Genomic DNA, 13,620 nt, shown 5'->3' with positions numbered 1-13,620 from the left:
GGGAGAGTGGTTTTGTTTGTAATTTCCTAGCAATTAATTGCTATGGAATCCATATGAGACTACCTGCAGCTAATTTAAGGTGTCACAGGTGCAACAAATCTAGTCAGCAGGGACTGTAATTTGGCCAATGTTGCTATATAAAAGCCCTGCAACAAACATGTACAAGCTATTTTACATAAATGTGCTAGGGGAAGTGAGATGGGAGAAAGAGAGTTCTTAGTGGGAACTTTAAAACTGATTCTCAGCTAATATAAATAGGCATAGTTCTAGTGGTATCAGCACAGCTATTTTAATTTACATGAATTGAGCAGTTAGCCCCCAATATTACCCCTACTTACTGGCATGGTTATGTTCTTGCTAATAAATGCTTGGGGTTTATTTTATTTTATTGCTGTTTACTCTTTCCCATCATTCTAGGAGCTTAGTTAAGTCACTCACTAACATATTGATCATCACAAGAAAAGCTCTTCTTTCCTAGCAGTCTGGCTTACATTTGCTTCCCTTCTTTGTTCTCTTTCTACTGTGAAGTTGGAACAGCAATTCTTTGAAAATTGAGAGCCAAAAAACCCACCATTAATTATAAAATCACTAGTGGATTTGTGCAAAAATAGTTTAACAAATATTTGAAAGAATTATACACTGTCAAAAATCATTTCAGAAACTGAAATACAGTAGAGGTGCAATTTTTCCAACATGCTGAGAGTGGCAAATGGTCTGGTGTTACTGGAGGATTCTCCATTGAAGAAACGTATCTAAGAGATTTGTGTATGCAATCCTGAATCAATGCATTTGAGTCTTTTGGCATACAGTTTTATTAACATTTACAAGAGTACTGTGCCTTATTTATGTAACCGATTAACAAAAGGAAAGGAATTATGGTCAGATAAGTTCATTAACCACCATCACATACATTGCAGGACTATACACTTTCCTGTATAGCATAAGGAGTTTCTAAAAATTGCCCACTTTTTGTGTGTGTTTGTGGGAGGGGTTTTGCCTCGATGGTTTAGTGCTTGACCCCCTCATAATTTTTCTCTTGTCCTTTAGTTCCTTGCCATATTTTTCTAAACTCCACATTGCTGAAATTGCCTGTTTGCATGCACATCTAGTCATACAGGCATACAACTTAGAAGTTTGATGCCGTCTCATTAATCCTGGGGATTTAGCTTTGTTTTGGTGCAATCAACCCCCGTCTCATACCCTTGAGCTTGAAGGGATGAGCTCTGATTTTCCATGATGCCAATTGTATAGTTTTTAACTTAGTCTAGGGAAGAAATGTGCAGCTGTAGGTCTTGAGATTGAACCCCAGCATCTCTGATGCTGTGAATGTGTAATGATTAACCACCATTGAGTTTCAAGGATAGGAGTTAATAAGCTGTGTGCCTTAGCTTCACACAAGCCTAGACTAGCAAGCTAGTTTTAGACCAAGCTCCTGCCACAAGCTCATCCATAGATAAGGTAATAGTCTGTCACCCAGCACATAACAAACCATAAGTGTGTCAGAGACCGGACTGCACACTGTACTATCTGCATCCTGAGGCCCCTCCACTCACACCTTCCATTTCCTATGGCTAATTTATTCCCCCCCACACACACACATTTGCGTGCTTTGATTTTGCATTTCTTGTATTTCTTTGAACCTCTTGTGCTTGCTGTGTTATGCTCAGACATTTGCTGGTTTGAAAACCTGTTTGGCAGTTACATTGTGTGGTTTTCCATCACTCCTGGATGGGCAACCATGACTTCCTTTTTCTCTTCTGCCAACAAACCCACCTCCCGTTTGTCATTGTGCTTTATCATAAACACTCCAAACCACCCAGCTTTTAATGTGGTTGCCTCCCTATGTTTGTTGTGTATAAACTTTTTGTTCTCCTCTGCATTGTGGGATGTTGACTCTCAAGCTACCAACTCTCAATATCTTGTCATAGTCAAATGGCATAATGCAGAATAACAACAATCAAAATAAAATAGTATAGTAATGTTCTTCCTCCAGGTTCTTATTTCCTCACTAAGTCACTGGCATCCCTGGGTATTTTGCATCAGTTTTGCTAGACCAGTGTAGCTATGCTACTGTAAGTCCTTCGTGTAGATGTACTGCACTTGTGTGATGTAACTTCTTATGTCACTGGGTGCATGCTCCATTTTGCACTGGTGCAGCGTGGTTAAGTGTTTGTACCAGTCAAACTACACTGAAGGGCTACGTCTACACTGGCATGATTTTCCAAAAATACTTTTAACGGAAAAGTTTTCCGTTAAAAGCATTTTTGGAAAAGCACGTCTAGATTGGCAGGATGCTTTTCCGAAAAAGCACTTTTTGCGGAAAAGCATCCGTGGCCAATCTAGATGCAGTTTTCCGCAAAAAAGCCCCGATTGCCATTTTCGTGATCGGGGCTTTTTTGCAGAAAACAGTACTGTGCTGTTTACACTGGCCCTCTTGTGCAAATGATTTGTACAAGAGGTCTTTTGCCCGAACGGGAGCAGCACAGTATTTCCTCAAGAACACTGACGATCTTACATGAGATCGTCAGTGTTCTTGAGGAAATTCAAAAGGCCAGTGTAGACAGCTGGCAATTTTTCCGCAAAATCACATGATTTTGCGGAAAAACTTGCCAGTCTAGACATAGCCAAGCAGTAACACATCTTCTTAGTTGAAGAAGCTCTTAGAGCACAATATTTGCAATAGCCAACCGAACTGGCCTTATCATGTCTGATAACAATGCAGAGAAAGGCTGGTTAAAACTACCACCTGAGCCTTCACCCTGAAGTTGGCAGGTCTCACTCTGTGTCCACTTGCTCTGAAAAGTTTCCTGAAACCTTTACCACAAGTCCCAGGATGTCCTCAGCAGGAAAGAATCATAGTGGTTATTTTAATATAAAAAAATAATTTTGAGTCAGGAACCAAGTATGTTAAGGACTATCATTATATCCTCATGACTCAGTTGGCTAACAGGGAAGTCAGTAACCTAGTTACTCTAAAATGTTGTCATAAATAGAGTCATGAGGATATCATGATTTCCCAGGTTTTCCCTATGCTGTAGGAAATTGATTGAGAAAGGGTGGAGATATCATGTGAGCTGTTAAGGTTTTTAAGAAGTCTTTCTAAGGAATTTGATGTAATCAGATAAAAACTGTGCTTTTAATATCTGTAAGATACCTGGAGAATGAGGCAAACACAACTCACCAAAAAAAACCCCTAAGTATTATAAAACTTTTGGGAATTAAAATTATTGGAATTAAACTTGCAGCCTATTTCCAATATGTGATCTTCATGTGATCCTCAGGGAACTTTGAAATTATCATCTTCAAGTAAGTGATCTTTTCATGTGATTTTATTTTATCACTACATCTAGGTATCTTCTCCATAACTTCTGTTACCACAAGCTTATTTATCTCCTTGCTAAAGTTCAAAATCTAATTTCCAACACAGGTTACTTACTGTAATAAACTGTACAAGCTTTAAAATGACAAGTTGAAAGATACAATTTTTTAGAGTTATGAATTAATAGCCATATATGTCAAAGACTTTGAAAGTGCCAACTTTTTCATATTTATAGATATATTATTGAAATGATAAAAAATGAACTGAGAAAAGAGAAAAGAAGTGAGGAGAACTACATATAATGAATCAAACATACTTAACAAGACATGTACAGACACTTTAGTGTGCATCTCTTTTATTACATTACATTAATCAAATTCTACTAAAGACATCCATCTGAGCAAAGTGTCACAATGATATTCTATAAAAACATTCTTTTGAAAAAGAGTCTTTCCTGACAGCAGTATCAACTATCTTGTCTTAAGTGATTGTCAGAACTGCATTACTCAGAAATTAACAGAATTTCTGTAAGAGCCTCACAAGCTTCCCTGAAGAAAAATAATTTAATTGGAGCAAGTATACAAACTCTGATAAAGGCTGGTAAAACATGGATAAGCAATTTAACTTGGAGAAAGCACGAACTGGGTTTTTCCATTTCTTCCTGCTTTGGTACATAGTATTAATGGGACATTCTCATTTTTAAATGATTTGCATCTGCTATCGACCGACTTTGAAGAAAATCTTCCTTGCAGTTGACCACCTAGGTAGAATGTGAGCATTTTTAAAGTCATATTCTGAGATATTATTCATATATTTTGGTTACTTCTCTATGCACAAACACATAATTCTATATTTCTTTTTAAATGCTCTGGAAGAAGACTCAGATGTAGGCACTGGAGGCTTTCATTATTAAACAGACTTTAGGACTCAATCCTGGAATTTATTTAGCATGGGTAGACCTGTGGGCTTGGAATCAGTAGAGTATTTTGTGTAGATTCAAGGGCCTGCTCAGAACAAGTTGCAGTTTCAGCAATCTTGTCTGGAAAAAAAAACCAGACACAAAGATGAGGAACATCTGACGATTAGTAAGACCACAAGATGATCAGAGGAACCATTCTTATAGCACATGTGTAGAGTTTATGTCACTATGCATTTCAAGGGCAGTATAGTAAGTTCTTCCATAACAACATTAATAAATAGATATAGTAAAACAATAGACTCATTAAAGAAAACTCTCTGCTTTTTGAATTGTCTACAATATTCCTTTATTTTGTAATGAGTCTTTTAATGGATTTCAGTGTACATTCACTAAAACACATTGTGTGGAATTAAGTTTGTTTTAAATTGTGCGCATTTTCTGAAACACTGTAAAAGTTAGACTTCCTTTGTTCTGACAATGACTTAAAAGAAGAGAAATTAGATTTCAAAACATAATAGATCTTTAAAATTGAATTTGAGTAATGTTTTCCTACCAAAATCTATTTTAATAATTTTGCTGAAACCAGTACATACCAGAAACCAATAGTCAAAGGTGACATTTATTGGACCATTTTTCCTCCATTATTTAGATACAATGGCATACATAAATTCATTAGCCCATTACATAGCATTAAGGAAGCATGGGTATTTCTGGAAGGATATATGCTTATTTTGGGGAGCTGAGCCTGCTCCAAGTCAATGGAAAAGCTTCCAGTAATTTTTATGGTGAAGGATCAAGCCCTCAATGATTTGCATCAAAATGTGAAGTGAGAGAATAATTAACAATAAATCATTTTACCTTAACAGGTCATAATATTCAGAGATTTATTTGCTATTCTATGTGATTCACATATTTAATCTGAAAACATTTTGTGAGCCTCAGATTCTGAACAATTAACAAGTGAATATAAAATAGACAACTTGCACTAAAACTTGTGCCAGTTACTACCAGGAACAGGTAAGTTATGTAACCAACTTAATTAATCAACACAGCATGAACTTCAAATTGTATATTTAGTTATAATATTTGCTGTTTGGTCTGTGTTGCTTAGATCCAAAGTCATCTAAACAGAGGACAAAAATCCCACATAATTTATCAAAAGAGCCAATACAGTGCCAACTGCTAATTGTGATTTTTACCATGAAATATATAACATAAACACAAAAGAGTAATGAATGTGTTTGGAACAAAATTCAGTTTTGATTTGGGAACATTTTTTTCAGATGCCCTTTATGTATAGTTTTAATACATTATAAATCCTAGCAAACTCTGAGACAGCCTTAAATACTGTACTGATGCTACGGTGTGACTAGGAAAATCTCAGATAAGATCCATTGTTTTTTCACAGTTATGAACATCATTTTTGCAATTTCTGATGTTTTATGTGTGATAATATAAGCTTTCTCAGAGGTATATTCTCATCTAATCATAACTCCCCACACATCAAGAGAACATATCCCATGTGGTCTAACAACAAAAAACAGAGAAAGCAGTGCTTCATTAAAAACATGGATTTAAAAGTTAAATCTTAGGTTGCAACAAAAGTCCCAGAAAAGGTGAAAATTAAAAGATGCCACCTAAAGAGCCCTGCAAAATTAGAATTAATTTAATTTTTTTCAGAATGTCTCTAAAATGGGATGCTGTTAACAGTTATAAAAAGAGGGTTGCTTTTCAAAAATTATTATACAATGGAAAATAAACAGCCCTATTAAAACTGTGTTCATGAGTGTATTGTGTTTTCTCATTCAACCTTAAATTTACAGCAAAAGAAAATGTCAGTGATTAAGATAATTCCTTACATTGGTGGACACATATTTACTTAACACAATGGGCTGGATGCTCCATTCAGTTTAGGTTATTTTGCACCATTCTAGAAGTGCAATAAGTACACAACACAATTTAATAGACCAATAGAGGGATCCCACAGGTCCTTTGACAACCTATCCCCGTATGCCATGCTTACATATCCCTGCCACTCTCTGATTCCAGGCTGCTGAGTTGCCTTTGTGGTCTGCTGACAGCCACCATATCACTAAGTTGCTCTGTTTTATATAGGAGATGGTATCAGTGCCCAACAACTCCAGAACTAAAGAAACTAGATAGCTCAAAGCTACCTGTGTCTTTCCTTCTCTGTAGCTGTGCTTAGCATCTCTGGAAGGACTAGAAAAATAAAGGACTGATATATGGAGACAAGTCATAGAACATTAGAACTGGAAGGGACCTCGAGAGGACATCAAGTCCAGTCACTAAATAAAAGAAAGGCACAGATGGACCAAAACTTTGTCTTATCTACCCAGCTTGAGGGATCCTGGATCTGTACAAGTCAGCAGATCTCTCAGCCAAAGAGTCTAATCAAACACAAAGAGACACAAACCTTAGTCCTTGATACTCCTCTGATTTTACCACAGTGAAAGTCAGAAGTAAATCCAACATAAAGCTACTACTGCCAAATCAAATCAGGCCTAGTGTAGGTCAAACCAGTACACAGATGGAACAGCTCATTCCTCCCCATCTATATGTTCTGTGGTGACAGTATTTGGCAGTGGTGAAGGGGTAGGGTTGATCAAGTGGCCTTCATAACTTAGGTTGGAATTCTCCTGCATTCCCACCACGGGAAGTTGACAGGAGAAATTCTCCCATCAAGTTCCATTACTCCTCTCAATCCAGTGGAGTACTAGAGTCAATGGGATGCCATCAGCAATTGATTTAGTGGGTCTTTACTAGACCCACTAAATCAAACCCCAGGAGATTGATCTCTTCACATCAATCTCCTGGTAAATGGAGACAAGCCCTAAGACACCTCTTGTTATCTCTTCTTCTGCAACAGCTCCGTAGAGATTATTTTAGCCCTCAATCTACTGTAACTTCAGTGTGACAGTGTACAAAGCAAAATTAAAGGGGTTTAATGGAGATAGCTCACTGTACACTACCCACCACTCTGGAACAGACAGCAGGCCTGACCTTTCCCAAACACGGGTCTGCTGGGTTATGGGGCTTAAAAAGGTTTCAAAGGGTTAACAGGATTAGGGCCATGTATTTAAAGATGATTTTTTAAAATCTGTATTTAGCATTAGCTGTCTCTCACTACTTCTGGGTCTCAATTCCTTTGTGGGCCCAATCCTGCAAATCCTTACCAACAAGAACGATTTACTCACATGAGGAGTCCCACTGAATTGAATGTCACTTGTGTTCAGAAGGCTAGAGCAGGACTGATCCAGTGACTGGAATTTCTCTCTCTCTCTCTCTCTCTCTCTCTCTCTCTCTCCATGACAGTTTAAGTGATGCATCAAAGAGGGGGCACATGTCAAGAAACAGAATGGGATCCATGTTACCATTAGCTGCTGAAAATCAGACTTGTTTCCAAGTTATTTTGAAGTAAATTTTGTGTAAAAATAATATTTTAGTCAGTTTAACAGATAATTTAACCAATTGTTACATTATATTGATGTATATAAATATGTCTCTATTTAAATGGATTTATCTTTAAACAGCCAAATTTTCAGTGGGTCTTAATGGAACCTGACTCTTCTCTGCCCTAATCTGTCCCAGAGATCGTCCAAACAACAGCTTCTGGTCAGATTATTATTCTTTAAAAATAATTTTAGTGACTTTGTCCCCTTTGTAATTAAACGTAGGGATTTGAATAGCTTTCATAATTACACTGAAGCATTTTCCTTTAAGAAACATACAAAAATTCCTCCTCTCCCAGCCTTTGGCACATTCAGAGTTACTGTTCCCACTCACAGCTGTCACTACCATGCAAACTTAATAAATTCCATCTATGCATGATTTACTTAGCTAACCTACATCCACCAGAGATATGCGCATCCTATTCAGATGAGAAAGGACAATCACATAGTAAAGCTTCAAAACAATAGCTTACATGTTACAATTCTGTATAATATGACGAGAGGTGAATCCAGCTTGTGAAAAGGAGCTGTCTTTCATAGTCCCTTACTTCTGGAAATCCATATTTTTTCCTTCAAAAGCAGCTTTTAAAAAAAGAAAGATCTGCCAACTGGAAGAAAAAAAAACCCAATCAAGTCTTCCAAAAACATAAAGGCAATTCTGTATTAGCGACTATCAAATGGGCAATGCATGACACATGAAAGGACAGATTCTGATCCCAAATACAATCATGTAAATTTCCAATAACTCAATTGGCCTCAAAGGAGCTCTTGCAGATTTACATGAGTAAGATAAAGAGGAAGATCTGGCCCTCAATAATATAGTAGACATAAATCTAGCATGTATGTTAGGTTATAAAGAATGGCATACTTCTGCAAGGTGTTAAGTACCCTTTGCTCTTGTTGGTTTCTCTGAAAGCAGAGCACGCTCACCACCTTTGGAAAGGGCTCATTGTCTTGTAGAATCAGGCACTCTAAGAGCTGTAATCACATCCTGTGTTAAACAAACACTCCCAAATGCCAGGTAAAATGCACATCATACTGCATCAGCCATCCACACAAGGTATCTGGAGGCGGTAAAACAAAGTATGCTTCACTTTGAATTAGAAAGAGAAAGCACTGAAGCCTACAAGCAACTGTAAAATGCAGGATACATCATTTTACTAGGTACTGCCTTAACAAGACTTCCACGGACTAAATTCTGCCCTGGCTTATACCCCCATGCAATTCCAGTGAAATCAACTTGTTCTCTGCTCCACTACCACAACAAGGAGTGAAGCCAAACACAATAGAATCCCCCTCCTGTTCTGCAATGTGATTTGTCCTTTTCATATTTGTTGATTTTTTTAATTGTATCCTTTGGTATATATGGTTGTGACTACTTTCTTCCACTATTTGATCTGAGGAAGTGGGTCTGGCCCACGAAAGCTCATCATCTAATAAACCATCTTGTTAGTCTTTAAAGTGCTACATTGTCCTGCATTTTGCTTCAACTACCCCAGACTAACATGGCTACATTTCTATCACAATAGAACTGGTATCCTATATAGGCCCTTGGACAGTATCACTGAGGCATGTTGTAAGGTTTATCTGTTTTCCCCAGTTTTGGGTAGTCAGGGATCTGGAGAGGATTTTGACGTTTCTTTTGGTGAGTCAGGGAGCTCTTTCAGTGGACGGTTTCTCCTCTTTGACCAGATCCCCAACTAATGCCAATATATCTCCAGCTAAGAACTGCCTAGAGTCTTGAACAGACCTTTTGATGGGTTTGAAAATAAAATACAATACACTCTGCATAGGTTTGGACCTCATACGTCAGAAAAACAGGCTTTGAAATACTACATAGATATATAGAGAAAATCAGGCTTAGCTCTGTTGCTTTCTTCACAGGTCCCCAAGAAAGCAACATTTGCGTACTGTGCCAGTTACCCCTTTCCTTGCATCCACATCAGGATGAACCCTGAGAATAATAGTCAAGTCTAGAATCCATAAGCCAAACTTCTCCTGACTCCACCTATTTGGTGCCTTAAGACCTGATCCTTCCACAGTGTGTTGACCAATGGAAATTAGAGGGCATTCAGTAGCTTGCCTCACCAGATCATAAACAGAACATAAAACATGGGCTATTTTTCTAGATCAGATCCTGCTTACAATCTGCACCTTGTCTTGCTTCATGTAGAAAAACGGGAAAAAAAGAATCACATAGCAAATAGAGATTGCAACCATATCACAGAGGTATAGTTTATAACAAATATGGCTTTAGAATGCCATTTATTATTGCATATTAATAAAATTAAACTCCATTATAGTCTCAATTTCCACTTGGAAAATGGATGTCATAAGAGCATCTATAAATTATTCACATCTTTGCTAAATGAAGGACCATCAAAAAATTGTCACATGCAATCCATACTCTATATGACTTGTGACACAATTGTCAGTGTAACTAATATTTTTAATACTTTCTGGTTACTTCTTAATTACAAGAGCTCAAATATTTTATGGCACTTGTTTGAAATTTAAAAGATAGCTTAGTTAGTCACTTTGCACACTTTCCGGCCCTAATCCTGCATTCCTTGAAAGGCCAGGACTCTAGGTCTTTTTATGGACTAATGAGTAGCTTTGGATATAGAAGAATTTGAAAAATAGAGCCACCCACTCATATTACTTAATCCTCCCTGCTTCAAAAAGTACTAAACCCATACCTTTAAAGTGACATTTTCTATTTTCAAAACATTATCAAAATATTATCTATTTGAATTTTTGTTCTTGAATATAAGAAAAAAGAAGGCATTTTAAACACTGTGCATTTTTTTAACTTTGAGGATAATTCACAGATTTTTCAAAAATGACAATTTCTTTTTTATTTGGCAGCTTGAACACTAAGTCGGAGCACTCTTCAGACTGCAAATACAGCAATTATACCAAGTAATGCTTTGACACTGTTACCACAGGCAAGTGGCCAAAGTGCATCAGCAGTCAAAATATCTAAGCAAGTTAACAAGCTCCTTTTACTCTCTACAGAGCAGGAGAAGAAAGGGAATCCAGCCCCTGAGAAATGTTAAAATGAAGGAGAAAGAAAGGCTGCTGGTGTTTGTTAAAGAAAATGGTGTCACAGTCTTGGTCTGATCAAGGTGTAATATCTGAATCCCTGACAGATGTCCATGGCAGTATTTGACAGGAAGGGTTTTTACAGTTCAGATCTGTTTTCTGTTATTGACTAATGAATGATTGCAGTCCACCAACATTCCTGTTCAAACTACACCTTGCTGTCTCAGTGCTCTTTTTCTTCAGCCTTTGCCCCCATTTTTCTTTTCAACTCCATTTTGCAAAATACCCCCACATGTACCATACAAAAGACATCTAAACTCATTAAGTAAATTCCCAAAGAACTATTAACAAATCATTTTGCTTCAGCCAAAGATATCAAATTTAATTAGGTGATCAGTGTTGATGGGGTGCAAAAACAAAAGCCATCTCCAGTGTAAAAAGGTTCAGGTCCTGTATAGCCCCCATTCTTCTCTCTATGGCACAAACAATAATTGAACATTTTTTTAAAAAAGAACCTAGGGATGAAAAGAGGATACTGTGTTGCAGACAAAAGCTTTCAACTAAGATTTGTTTTCCTTTCTCACCAGGTGACTTAAAGAAAAAAAAATCATATCAGCTATAAAGAAACAGCTATAACCTACACTGAGATCACAGTGTCACAGAATATAAAGCAGTTCCAACAAGCATAATTTTTGCAAGTGATTAATCAGAATGTATTTAGCGAGTCATATTCAATGATTATCAACAGGCCTGTTTAAAACAATAACTGTTTTACAGTAACAACAGTTTTGTTTGTTCAAACACAAGCAGGCTTTGATGCCTGAAATAAAATGTCTAAGTTATACACCAGCACAATGGTTCAAAAGACTAAAGGTTTTAGCATGATGGATTATCTGATCAAGAGGATACTAGCATGGGGTATATACTGCTATGTCAGAGGCAGTATGGCAAGCTAAGGTACTGCAATGGGTCAAAGGTTTGTTCTGCCAACTTTTTTTAATCTTGAGTTAGCATTATTTCTAAGCCTTATCAATTATCATTTTAAAGCAGTATTATCTCTTAGTAGAAATCCCTACCATGATACTTACTATTTGATATGGATTTTTCAAAGCACTTGCACAGACTCTGTAACTCCCATACTCCTAAATAAAAGAGCTGTATTTTTTTAAATGCCCCTCTAAATTAAGAAGCTTAAGAAACACTAAGTGTTGATGTATCATTTTTTGTACAGTACAATGCTTTTGTGGCACCAGCTGCTCCACACGCTGAAAACTCAGCTTTCTCTGTGTCTCTCCATCTCTCTTGCATTTCAATTATACCAATATAAGAAAATCAAATGCAACGTGAGCTTCTGCATGTCAGTCTTTACACTTCTGAAGATTCCCATCATGTATCTTTCTAATTTAAGGCTCATCAAAAGCAGGAACTAATAAATATTATGGAACAAACTTTTGATACAAATTTGTATTAAATAAGTACACCCAAGCTTTCCTAATCAAGAAGCTCCAAATGATAGTAAAACTAGTCAGCTGATCCAGAGTGAAAGCTTAACAACCTAACCCAAAATGGACTCCAATATAATAACACTAATTATTCAAAAAGCCATATGTCTGAAAGCTGCTATAAGTCTTATTTGTATAAATTCTCATTGTAGATTTTTAATATTTTGAATATGTTTGACTATATTTTATACCTTTGAGATCAAAAGATTACAATGCATCACAGAAAGAGTATTAAAGCACTTTTTTTGACCTGAAAGTAAACAAAAATAATTTAGAAGTATTTTAAATTAATTTTATCTGAATCCCTGACAGTTAATTTGGTTTGAAAAACGGCAAGAGTAGAAAACAGATGTTAAGGAGCAAGCATATAGTTAAGGTCAACACAAACATAAAACACAGCTTCCATTTCTGTGGAGAAAAAGATTTGTCCAGCAACAGGTTTCATGCTAAACCTGCTTTTTTATTGTTCTGCTTGTGATATCTGTAGACTACACAATGCAGTACTGTCTGCCATAGTGCAATACCTCTCAGCACTAGTAATTTAAGACTTTCTTCTCTGTAATACACTAAACCATCATAACCTGTCTCTTCCTATTTAGTTTAACCTACAACCACCACATACTGATTTGGCTGTGTGTGGCTTTCTCTATTGCCATTTATTACTCTGCTCGACTCCTGAAATTCTGTTTGCAATTTAAGGCCACAAATTAGAAGCGTAAGTCATCTGTTTCCTATAATCCCCCTGTCAGGACTGGAATCGCATTTGGAGCTCAGCACCAAGCCTGGTCCTAGGCCTTTACTGCCTCTCTGATTGGCTAAATAGTCTAAAAGCTATACTGCAAATAAATAAAACACGCTTTAATACAGGGCTTTAGGAAAGAAAAGAAAGAATTCATTCAGCTATGCTGGATATATATATTATTTTTACCACCATATTCTTTTTAAAGTTAGATAATATTTATGTCAAAATTCCAAGCATTTAATAGTAATTACTGTTGCTTTTAAGCTTTTCTACATTGATAGTCATTGCTTACCTCTTATTAAAAATAAATCTTTTACAACTTCTGCCACTTTCATCACACAGTACATTTTCATAGCATTGGTAATGTCTTTTGCTATTCTAATTAGCTGTTTCCCCCCTAACATGGCAGTCACTATAAGAAACTAAAAATCTAAGGAGTCTCACTCCACTTTTCTTCATAATTATTCTAATGAATCTGTACATTTTCCCCTTTGATGCCGGTAGGAGATGTTTTTAGGTATGTAGATGAGCAATCTTAAAAGATGGTCATTCCTCTTCTCCTGACAATGAAACCTTAGTTAAATTAAAAAACCCTTTCATGCAAACATTTATGGTTATGCTTG

General features: G+C 36.6%; 1 long non-coding RNA gene across 3 annotated transcripts in view; it reads right to left on the bottom strand.

Annotated features, from left to right (window-relative positions):
• Window positions 1–2,673: 2,673 nt before the first annotated feature.
• Window positions 2,674–13,620, bottom strand: part of LOC112547834 (uncharacterized) — an 85,672-nt gene continuing 74,725 nt past the window's right edge. Inside the window, exon 7 of one of the 3 annotated variants that reach the window (XR_012905154.1) lies at window positions 2,674–8,316. This is a non-coding gene — a long non-coding RNA (uncharacterized LOC112547834). The remainder of the gene's footprint in view (window positions 8,317–13,620) is intronic. The other 2 variants (XR_012905155.1, XR_012905153.1) reach the window with 2 other exon arrangements.

Source organism: Pelodiscus sinensis, chromosome 7 (assembly GCF_049634645.1).
Source record: "Pelodiscus sinensis isolate JC-2024 chromosome 7, ASM4963464v1, whole genome shotgun sequence".
In the NCBI taxonomy this organism is placed as follows: domain Eukaryota; kingdom Metazoa; phylum Chordata; order Testudines; family Trionychidae; genus Pelodiscus; species Pelodiscus sinensis.
The sequence above is the reverse complement of the archived record's forward strand: the minus strand, read 5'-3'. Positions and strand labels throughout refer to the sequence as shown.